This window comes from Schistocerca cancellata, chromosome 7, assembly GCF_023864275.1.
Source record: "Schistocerca cancellata isolate TAMUIC-IGC-003103 chromosome 7, iqSchCanc2.1, whole genome shotgun sequence".
In the NCBI taxonomy this organism is placed as follows: Eukaryota; Metazoa; Arthropoda; class Insecta; order Orthoptera; family Acrididae; genus Schistocerca; species Schistocerca cancellata.
Window position 1 is genome coordinate 405,900,337 of NC_064632.1, and position 12,209 is coordinate 405,912,545.

The 12,209-nt window shown below is 44.9% G+C and overlaps 1 pseudogene; it reads left to right on the forward strand.

The window, feature by feature from the left end:
* Positions 1-1,168: 1,168 nt before the first annotated feature.
* LOC126093092 (5S ribosomal RNA) lies at positions 1,169-1,286 on the forward strand (annotated as a pseudogene).
* Positions 1,287-12,209: the final 10,923 nt, after the last annotated feature.

The following is a 12,209-nucleotide window of genomic DNA, read 5'->3' on the forward strand; positions in this document are numbered from 1 at the left end:
AAACATCTTAAAGTAGAGGACTATTGGTGAATTTTATTTACAATGAAAATCATGAACTAAATGGTGGCTCCATAGTCCACTTAAGGCGCACCGTTGACCACTTCTGAGACAGGAAGTACCAACCGATTTGCTCACTTTGCCTATGATAGAGGAAGTGTGTAATATTCAGTCGGTTACAGCTGCTACAATGGCATGTTATGAAGATTTAAGTGAGTTTGAAGGCGGTGTTACAGTCGGCGCAGGAGCGATGTGACACAGCATCTCCGAGGTAGCGATGAAGTGGGGATTTTCCCGTACGACCTTTTCACGAGTGCACCATGAATATCAAGAATCCGGTAAAACATCAGATCCTCCACTTCGCTGCGGCCGGTAAAAGATCCTGCAGGAATGGGACCAACGACGACTGAAGAGAAACGTTCAACGTGACAGAAGAGCAACCCTACCGCAAATTGCTGATGGGACAAGTGTCAGTATGCGAACTATTCAACGAAACATCGATATGAGCTAACGGAGCCGAAGGCCCAGTCGTGCACCCTTGATAACTGCAAGACACAAAGCTTTGCGCCTCGCGTGGGCCCGTCAGCATCGACATTGGACTGTTGACGACTGGAAACATGTTGACTGGTCGGAAGAATCCCGTTTAAAATTGTATGGATCCTGCATCTCAGCAGGAGACTGTTGAAGCTGGTGGAGGCTTTGTAATGGTGTGGGGCGTGTACAGTTGGAGTGATATGGGACCGCTGATACGTCGAGAAACGACTCTGATAGGTGAAACGTATGTAAGCATCCTGTCTGATCACCTGTATCAATTCAAGTACATAACGCATTCCGACGGACTTGGACATTTCCAACAGGACAATGCGACACTCCACACGCCCAGAATTGCTACAGAGTGGCTACAGGAAAACTCTTCTGAGTTTAAACACCTCCGCTGGCCTCCAAACTCCCCAGTTAGGAACAGTGTTGAGCATATGTGGGATGCCTTGCAATATGCTGTTCAGAAGAGATCTGCTGCCCCTCGTACTCTTACGGATTTATGGACAGCCCTGCAGGATTCGTGGTGTCTTCAGACATTAGTCGAGTCCATGCCACTTCGTATTGCGGCACTTCTGCATGCTCGAGGGGGCCCTACACGATATTATTCAGGCGTACCAGTCAGCTAGTTTAAGGCAACGGCCTTGCCGCAGTGGTTTCACCGGTTCCCGTTAGATCACCGAAGTTAAGCGCTGTCGGGCGTGGTCGGCACTTGGATGGGTGACCATCCAGGCCGCCATGCGCTGTTGCCATTTTTCGGGGTGCACTCAGCCTCGTGATGCCAATTGAGGAGCTACTCGACCGAATAGTAGCGGCTTCGGTCAAGAATACCATCATTATGACCGGGAGAGCGGTGTGCTGACCCCACGCCCCTCCTATCTGCATCCTCCTTTGAGGATGACACGGCGATCGGGTGGTCCCGATGGGCCACTTGTGGCATGTAGACGGAATGGAGTGGTACCAGTTAGTTTGACTCTTCAGTGTAGTAATGTCCTGGATGTCTTCGTTGATTGGTGACTTGGAGGTTCTACATTAGTAGCGATGTTCAAAGCGTCGCTAGCGGAGTAAGAATCATCGAGGAGCCTACTTCGGCAATATCGATTACCTATGTATGTAACGCATTGTACGACACCGCCGTTGGTGACCTGGGACCTGCGGTTGGCGCACAGCCGTTGCCAGGGGAGTGGCAAAGTTGAACGTCCTGCGTCGCCAGGACGGGTTGCGAAATATGCCGCGACCCGTCGCCGTGTCGCGGGTCGTCCTGCCGGAAGAACTGCGAGGCGAGCGCTCTGGGCGGCCATCTGCAAGAGCGACGTCAGTGTGAGGCCGGCTGAGTGGCCGAGCGCGGTATTAGGCAGCGGGTCAAATGTCAGCCGCGGCGCAGGCGAGGGAGGCGAAGCCATCCCATTAACAGGACCGAACCAGAGTGAGCGTGTCGCTGTGAGTGTACGCTCTTAAGACAAGTGTGTGCCGGACAGCAACTGCTGCCTTTCGAGGACTGAGCAATACCTCCACTCGTAATTACTTCCGAAAACACGATGAGAGGGGTTATTTGTAATAGCCAGACATTGCACGCTGACGTTGCAGGTTGCCATGTACAGCTTAGCGAATGTTCTTTCCACTAACCTTGCGCCCTCCACAGAGCGTCAACGATAACGGTTTATTGGCGTTGCCGCGTGGGATTAACCGAGCGGTCTCAGGCGCTGCAGTCACGGACTGTGGTCCCAGAGGAGGTTCGAGTCCTCCCTCGGGCATGGGTGTGTGTGTGTGTGTTCTCAGGATAATTCAGGTTAAGTAGTGTGTAAGCTTAGTGACTGATGACCTTAGCAGTTAAGTCCCATAAGATTTCACACACATATATTGGCGTTATATGAGACAAAGTAGTAAACAAAAAACCCACAGTGGTGTGGGTGAAGTCGAGATGAACCAACTGACGTAGGGCACTTGTGATCTGTCTAGCAGGGAAACAGTCTTAAATTGCCCTACGAAAGACTACAGCACATGCACTCAGCACGTGATCTACATGGACATCTACGGCTGTTCTCCGCAATTCACCTTCCGGTGCGTCGCTGAGGGTACTTTTTGTACCACTGTCACTTCCCACTTTTCCTGTTCCAATCGCTAACACTGTGCGGGAAGAACGATTGCTGGTAAGCCTCCGTGGGGGCTCGAATCTCTCCAATTTGATCTTGATGGGCCTTTCGCCAGATATGCGTTCAAAATTGTTCAAATGGCTCTAAGCACTATGGGACTTAACATCTGTGGTCATCAGTCCCCTACACTTAGAACTACTTACACCTATCTAACCTAAGGACATCACACACAGCCATGCCGGAGGCAGGATTCGAACCTGAGACCGTAGCAGCAGCGCGGTTCCGGACTGAAGCGCCTGGAACCGCTCGGTCACAGTGGCCGGCTCAGATATGCGTAGGAGGATGCAATACATTTGTTGACTCTTCTAGGAACGTCCGCTCTCAGAACTTTAACAATACACCACAACGTCATTCAGAATGTCTCTCTTGTAGCGTCTGCCAATGGAGTTAGTTGATCGCCTCTGTGACGCGTTCTTGTTTACTAAATGAGCCTGTAACGAAACGCGCCGCTCTTTTTTCTTCTTCTCGATTTCCTCCATCAGTCCGATTCGGTATTCATCCCATATTGACGATCAATATTCAAGTATTACTCGAACGAGTGTTTTTCGGGCTACTTTCATTGTTTATCTGACTAGGCTTTTCCGGCGTAAACTGTCGATGAAGGTTTCTCGGGTCTCCAGCCGGGTGGTAGCGTTGATATCTCGCGATGTTTCCGGAAGTGTCATACAACCCATCTTCTGGCGAAGTGTCGAGATTCGTGGAGAGCGGCGAATCTCGACACTTCGCCAGAAGATGGGTAGTATGACACCTCCCGAAACGTCGCGATACATCAACGCTACCACCCGGCTGGAAACCCGAGAAACCTTCATCAATACTTTCATTGTTGACGGAGTACATTTCCCGAAGATTCTTTCAAAGAATCTCAATCTGGCATTTTGAACTCGCTCCGTACCCATATACCTAGGTATTTTATGGAAGTACTGCTTTCAGTCACTGTTCTGCAAGGCGCAATCGTCAATATATATTATAGAAATATGTGTAACGCTCAGAAACCATTTCCAGTACGATAATGGAGTTACATGGTGTGGCAGCCCTCTATCCGTGAAGAAGGGTCCCGTTTTTACCTGAAGGCCGAGTTTTTGAAGATATAGGGGTTGGGAAGTTTCTCCCTCTACAAATTTGTGGAACATTCCAGAGTATTCGAAAACATCCTACAACATTTTACACTATTCTAAAACATTCCAAAACATTTCAGAATGTTCCGGAATGTCCCACAATGATCCAGGATCTTCTGAAATGTTCGAGAGCAGTCTGGGACACTCGGGAAGATTCCAGAATGTTCTGGAACATCCTGGGACATCTTTGTGCAACTTTCCAGAGCACTCTCGAATGTTTTGGGATATTCTGAAACATCGTGGACCATTCGAAGCCTTTTTGATGTGTTCTGGAATTCGGCACTGTTGGAGATACCCATTGCTAGGGTTATATAAAGCAAGGGGTGCGAACGTCAATTTTGTTATCAGTGAGGAAAGGAGGAACCGAAAAAGTAGTGCAGCGGTTGAATAAAAACAAACAGGGAAGTGTGAGCAGTCAAAGTGATACAGTGACTGAACATAAATCGAAAAGAAAGTATGAAAAATGTACCTAGTGTATTTGTTAATAAAGCAGTTAATCTGATTTATATTTTTGGACAATGGCCAAACGTAAAAGAGGAGGAGATCTTGGTAGCTCTGAAGGAACACGATGAAAACAAAACGGACAGCGAAAAAACGAAACAAAGAGAGCGAAAAACGTAACTTTCACAGAACAAAGACGAGCACCTTGAGAAGGAGAGCAACCGAAGAACAACAAAATGAACGGATTGAAGAACCGAGAATTGCAACACATCTTATAATACAAAAAATGGTTGAAATGGCTCTGAGTACTATGGGACTTAACTTCTGAGGTCATCAGTCCCCTAGAACGTAGAACTACTTAAACCTAACTAAGCTACGGACATCACAAACATCCATGCCCGAGGCAGGATTCGAACCTGCGACCGTAGCGGTCGCGCGGTTCCAGACTGAAGCGCCTAGAACTGCTCGGCCACTGCGGCAGGCTTATAATAAAACACTGCGAACACAAGTCAGCCATGAGAATATAATCCTACGAGAGGAGCGTACGAGTAAACAGTACAACCTAACAAATGAAGCATTTCATAACGACTTGACGAAAGAAAACAACAAACTCATACACAAACACGTCGTAAATGGAAAAATGGACAACATCTGCCAATACTGCAACGCGAAAAAATTCAGTAGAGAACACGAGGATTCTGTCGCAGCAATATTTACATTACTTGACCGGGGAAACTCCAGAATCAAGACAATTTTTTTTCAAATTACAAAAGCGTACAACGCCTGCTTCCAAATGACTTTCGCTATCACTTCGATCAAGACAGAGATGAAACCGATTATGTTTTTTCCATCCAACTACAAATCTATGACAATATGGGATCATTAATACCACTACACAACGAAGACCATAAAATGCTGCAAGTATATTTCATCGTGAATGAAGAAACAGAAACTGATCAACGATGCCCAAATATCAATGGACTGACACGAGTAGTCCGATGTGTAAAGAGGATCTTAAATGAATACAATCAACTGATACATATATTCTAAGCAGTACTAGACTGAATGATTTCTGATGTCTATAAAATGGTAATTGGAGCCACCAAAATACCACGTGCAGAATACGAACGACGATTTAATGCACCTCAGATAGACGAAGTCGCCACCGTAATTGGGGACAATGAAAACACAAGCTAGAAACAAACAAAAAAGGCACTTCCATGGAGTTATATGTTACCGTTCAATGATCAGAGGCAGCGAAACATACAATCAAGTTCTCAACACTCGCCGTATATTCCAACAACTCCTGGTAGACATGCAAGGAAAAATAGAAGCGGCATGAAACCTTTTGCAACCAACACACCATGCAGCGTGGTACAGATGGGCCCAACAACATGCCGAATGGACCGCTCAGGATTGGCATCACATTCTCTTCACTGATGAGTGTCGCATGCGCCTTCAACCAGACAATCTTCGGAGACGTGTTTGGAGGCAACCCAGTCAGGCTGAACGCCTCAGACACACTTTCCAGCGAGTGCAGGAAGGTGGAGCTTCCCTGCTGTTTTGGGGTGACATTATGTTGGGGCCGACGTACGCCGATGGTGGTCATGGAAGGCGTCGTAACGCCTGTACGATACGTGAATGCCATCCTTCGACCGATAGTGCAACCGTATCGGCAGCATGTTGGTGAGGCAATCGTCTTCATGGACGACAATTTGCGCTCTCATCGTGCACATCTTGTGAATGACTTCCTTTAGGATAACGACATCGCTCGACTAGAGTGGCCAGCATGTTCTCCAGACATGAACCCTATCGAACATGCCTGGGATAGATTGAAAAGGGCTGTTTATGGACGACGTGTCCGACCAACCCCTCCGAGTGGCCTACGCCGAATCACCGTTGATGAGTGGGACAATCTGAACCAACAGTGCCTTGATGAACTTGTGGATAGTATGTCATGACGAATACAGGCATGCATCAATGCAAGAGGACGTGCTACTGGGTCCTAGAGGTAACGGTGTGTACAGCAATCTGGACCACTACCTCTGAAGATCTCACTGTTTGGAGGTACAACATGAAATGTGCGGTTTTCATGAGCGAAAAAAAAGGGCGGAAATGATGTTTATGTTGATCACTATTCCAATTTGCTGTACAGGTTCTGGAACTCTCGGAACCAAGGTGATGCAAAACTTTTCTTCGCGTGGGAATGTTGAACAAGGGCCAAACGTGAGAGAGGAGAAGCTCTTGCCAGTTCTAAAGGAAAACGATGAAAACAAGAGAACAGGAAGGAACGAAACAGACGGAGAGCATGAAGCACGTGTTCCCACCAACGAGAGTGATCACCATGACATTTCCAAAAGAACAGACACCACACATTCATATAATCTGATAGGACTAGCTGGGAAATTAATCCACCTTCTTCACTGCAGATGCACAAAAACGTCCGACCTCCTGTGGGAATCTCGGAAGAGCGAATATGGCGCTCGACTGGAGTGTGGATCGGCCGTGAGGCGAGCCGAGATAGCCGGCGTAGTTGGGATAACTTTGTGTCCTGGATAGCGCAGTGTTTACCGCACTTGCCTAAAAAGCAGGAGATCCAGAGTTCGATTCCCGGTCCGGTACACATTTCCATTCACCGCCGCCAATTACGCGTAAAGTCCTATTACAGCTGACAATAGTGATTTTTCCCGTTTCTTTTCCTTTCTTACCCTCCCCACTTTCAATTTACATATAATCTGGCAGAATGCCAGAGACTGGACAGAGAGATTACAAAAAACACCGCCAAAAATATTTCAAGCGAACTACCTCAGAACACAACATTAACCGCTTTTTACCAGCTGTGACAGACGGATCCATTCGCAATAATATTACTATAAGTCGACGTCACTACCTATTATACGTAGAACACAACAAGAAAAATTTTTCAACGCTGAAAAGAAGGAGTTCGAGTATAAAATCATGTAAACGCTGAATGTTTCTATCTGCGGGTGTTGCTAAACGAAATACAGGGACCAAGAAGGTTCACAGACCTTAAGAAAGTTGACGGTTACCTGTACCAGACGTACAGAGAAGCAGGCCAATGATTAGTACTAAAAATGGCTCTGAGCACTATGGGACTCAACTGCTGTGGTCATAAGTCCCCTAGAACTTAGAACTACTTAAACCTAACTAACCTAAGGACATCACACACATCCATCCCCGAGGCAGGATTCGAACCTGCGACCGTAGCGGTCGTGCGGTTCCAGACTGTAGCGCCTTTAACCGCTCGGCCACTCCGGCCGGTTGCTTAGTACTACCGGTAGATGAGAACCATTAGGAGTTTACAGTATGAGCAGCCTCACTCACAGCCAGACCTGAACAAATGAGAGACTTCTGCGGCATAATTCTAACAACATATAACCCATCGAATCCAAAACAGCTATTGGGCTCCTTCAACGAGACTGACTGATGATATACTCCACCAAATCAGACGGGCTCACCTGAACTGACCATCGAATTCAATGACGATATCTTTGAGGAAACACTCATTCGCCTAGAAGATAAATGTTTAGCAATTAACAACCAGACATTAGTAAAACCTGGGATAGAAGCACCATAAAAAGATGCTATCAGTGTGGTAAACTTGGAAAAGTAAAATAGCTACATCAACGAACTACTTCAATACATTAGTCACAGCAAAGCACACCTCAATAAAAAGGAAATTTACAACGTTATTATGAACCGGATCGACAACAACACTGGTGGAATTATTTACTTGGACGCAACAAGTGGCGCCGGGAAAACGTTTCTAATAAATCTATTGCTGGCAGAAATATGTACTAAACAACACATCTCACTTGCAGTGGCATTGTAGGACGAAGTGCCCATTCCGCTCTACAACTATCTTTAAATATATCCGAAGAACAATTCCCAGGATGTAAAATCTCAATAGCATCTGGACGGGGTGAACTTCTACAGCAAGCTAAAATTATCTTCTGGGACGAAAGGACAATGGAAGATAAAAAATCACTTGAAGCCATGAACAGAACATTACAAGACGTGCGAGGAAACTCTAAAGTGATTGGGGGATCTCTACTCTTACTCCCAGGAGATTTTCGACAAACTCTTCGAGTTAACCCCAAGTCAACAACAGCAGACGAGACCAATGCATGCTTTAAAAATCGCATATCTGGCCACACATTCAAATACGACAGTTGAACTATCAAAAGACGAAACAACAGCACATTTTGCTCAACAGATTTTACCAGACAACCGGCCTCATTAAACTCAAGAGTGATTTCTGAAACATAGCCACTGCTGAAAACGAACTCATCGACCGAATTTTTCCAAACATTGTTCACAAACATACGAATCCGGACTGACTGTTTAAAAGGGAAATTTTGGCAACAAAAATTATATTGTTGACGACATCAACTTTAATATTCAAAAGAGAATTCCTCCGCTACGGAATTTCTAAACTCTTTGCAAGTACCAGGAATACCATTACACTGCCTTCGAATTAAAACTGGATCTCCGATCATACTACTCAGAAATCTCAGCTCACCAAAATTATCTAATCGGCCAAGTTTGATTTACAAACAGCTATTGAAGCAACTTAGGACTGTAAAGTAAAGGAAACACACTACTTATCCCCAGAATTCCACTGATCACTACTGAAAAGCAATTCAAATTTAAAGGACAGCAGTTTCCAATCAAATTAACTTACAGTTTTAAATTAATAAATCGGAAGGACAAATTTTAAGATATTGTTGCATCGACCTCAAAGATTCCTGCTTCTCTGACGGTCAACTATACATAGCTTCTCTCGAGTAGGAAATTCGAAAAAATTGTACATGCATGCTCGGATAACAAAATGAAAAATGTTGTTTACAAACAAGTCTTATATGCAAGACTTGTATACAAGGTGAGTCACCTAACGTTACCGCTGGATATATTTCGTAAACCACATCAAAAACTGACGAAGCGATTCCACAGACCGAAAGTGAGGAGAGGGGCTAGTGTAATTGTTTAATACAAACCATACAAAAATGCACGGAAGTATGTTTTTTAACACAAACCTACGTTTTTTTAAATGGAACCACGTTAGTTTTGTTAGCACATCTGAACATATAAACAAATACGTAATCAGTGCCGTTTGTTCCATTGTAAAATGTTAATTACATCCGGAGATATTGTAAACAAACACGGGCCACGGTCGGCGAGCAGCATCTGCAGGGACATGTTTTCGATGACGACCGTGTTTACGAGTGTGGCTGTAGTGCACTATTGTGGTTTGGTCTAGCTGTCGCAGTGCCGCATGTAGCGCTTGCTGCTATTGTTATTCTGCATTCGTCTCCGCACGCAGACCAACTGTAGTACACCGTGTTACCAGACGTCTGTGATAGTATAGTGTTGTAGGAACTGTGACCATGGTGTATTCGAACTATGCAAAGACGGAGATGATACTCGTCTATGGCGAGTGTCGACGAAATGCAGCTGAAGCCTGCAGAGTGTATGCAGAACGGTACCCGGACAGAGAGCATCCAACGTGCCGCACATTGCAAAACATCTACCGCCAACTGTATGCACCAGGTATGGTCGTAGCACGCAAACGGGTCCGTAACAGGCCCGTCACAGGAGAAGCGGGTGCAGTTGGTGTGTTAGCTGCTGTTGCCATGAACCCACACATGAGTACACGGGACATTGCGAGAGCCGGTGGACTGAGTCAAAGTAGTGTCATGCGCATACTGCATCGTCACCGCTTTCACCCGTTTCATGTGTCGCTACATCAGCAATTACATGGTGATGACTTTAATCATCGAGTGCAATTCTGTCAATGGGCATTAACAGAGAATGCGTTGCAGTTCTACCTGTTTACCGATGAAGCGGGTTTCACAAACCACGGGGCAGTGAATCTACGGAACATGCATTACTGGTCCGTGGACAATCCTCGCTGGCTCAGACAGGTAGAGCGACAGCGACCGTGGACTGTAAATGTATGGTGCGGAATCATTGGCGACCACCTCATTGGTCCGTACTTCATTGCAGGGGCCCAAACAGCTGCAACATACATCGCGTTTCTACAGAATGATCTGCCAACGTTGCTCGAAAATGTCCCACTGGAAACGCGTCGACGTATGTGGTATCAGCATGATGGTGCACCTGCACATTCCGCAATTAACACTAGGCTGACCCTTGACAGGATGTTCGACGGGCGTTTCATAGGACGTGGAGGACGCATAAATTGGCCAGCCCGTTCTCCTGATCTTACACCTCTGGACTTCTTTCTGTGGAGTACGTTAAAGGAGAATGTGTACCGTGATCTGCCTACAACCCCAGAGGATATGAAACAACGTATTGTGGCAGCCTCCGGCGACATTACACCAGATGTACTGCGGCGTGTACGACATTCATTACGCCAGAGATTGCAATTGTGTGCAGCAAATGATGGCCACCACATTGAACATCTATTGGCCTGACATATCGGGTCACACTCTATTACACTCCGTAATTGAAAACGGAAACCACTTGTGTACGTGTACCTCACCCCTCATGGTAATGTACATATGCGTCAGTGAAAAAGACCAATAAAAAGGTGTTAGCATGTGGACGTAATGTGCTGTTCCAGTCTCTTCTGTTCCTAAGGTCCATCACCGTTCCCTTTGGATCCCTACGTAATTCGGTGCTCTCCGATACACACGATCGAACAGCGGAGGAGTGGTACTCAAGCGTCAACTTTAGGTTACAATATCTCCGGATGTAATTAACATTTTACAATGCAACAAACGGCACTGATTACGTATTTGTTTATATGTTCAGATGTGATAACAAAATTAACGGGGTTCCATTTAAAAAAACGTAGGTTTGTGTTAAAAAACATACTTCCGTGCTTTTTTTTTGTGGTTTGTATTAAACAATTACACTAGCCCCTCGCCTCACGTTCGGTCTGTGGAATCGATTCGTCAGTATTTGATGTGGTTTACGAAATATATCCAGCGGTAATGTTAGGTGACTCACCCTGTATAGTTGGAATATATATCATCAAATTTTTTTACCTCTTTAAAGTTTTCCCTTTATTCCAGTTAACACACAATCTCATTTTTCTGCCTCCAGAAACGTCATAATACGTGAGCATGAAACATGTTCCCAAAGTCTAGAAGAGACTGACGTCGGAGAACATGCCTGTAGTCTTGTGTTCCTGGTCGACGACCCATCTTGAAAACGAGAATGACCTGGGATTTTTTCCAAACATCAGGGACACTTCGCTCCTCCAAAGACCTATGGTACACTGTTACTACTCTATGTCTATGTAGAATCGTATTGGTATCCTGTCAGACCCAGTGAATCTCCCTTTGTTGAGCGATTTCAGTTGCTTTTCTATCCCTGGTCATTTCTTTCGATATCATCCACTACTTCTTTTGCACAACTGTTTTAAAGAGGTACTACAGTGCGACCTTCCTGTGCAAAACAGTTTTAGAATAAGCCGGCTAGTATTAACATCGGAGGACAAGACCGCGTGGTTATACAAGTATTGTAAAGGAAATCTTTTAACGCATTAATTCTGCGTCCTCAAAATGTGATAAATGAATGCCATAATTTGTAAAATAATAGTACAGACATGATTGTCCCACTTGGCAATAGAAAACATTTGTATCAGTGTTGCACAAGATCGCAAATTACCATAACCTGCTGATGAGATCGAGAAAGGCATTTTAATGAAATAATATATATATATATATATATATATATATATATATATATATATATATATATATATATATATATATATATATATGTGTGTGTATATTTATTATGTAAAAAAAATGAATGAAAATTGGGAAGAAATGGCTTTAAATATTTTTGTTATTTACTCTTTCAATACGAACTTTGTTGTAGAACCCCTTATTTACGTGTGGTAATAAAAATTCATTTAGACAGAATTAAGCACAATTAAAATTACGTGAACCTTAGCAACCCTCTCATGCTG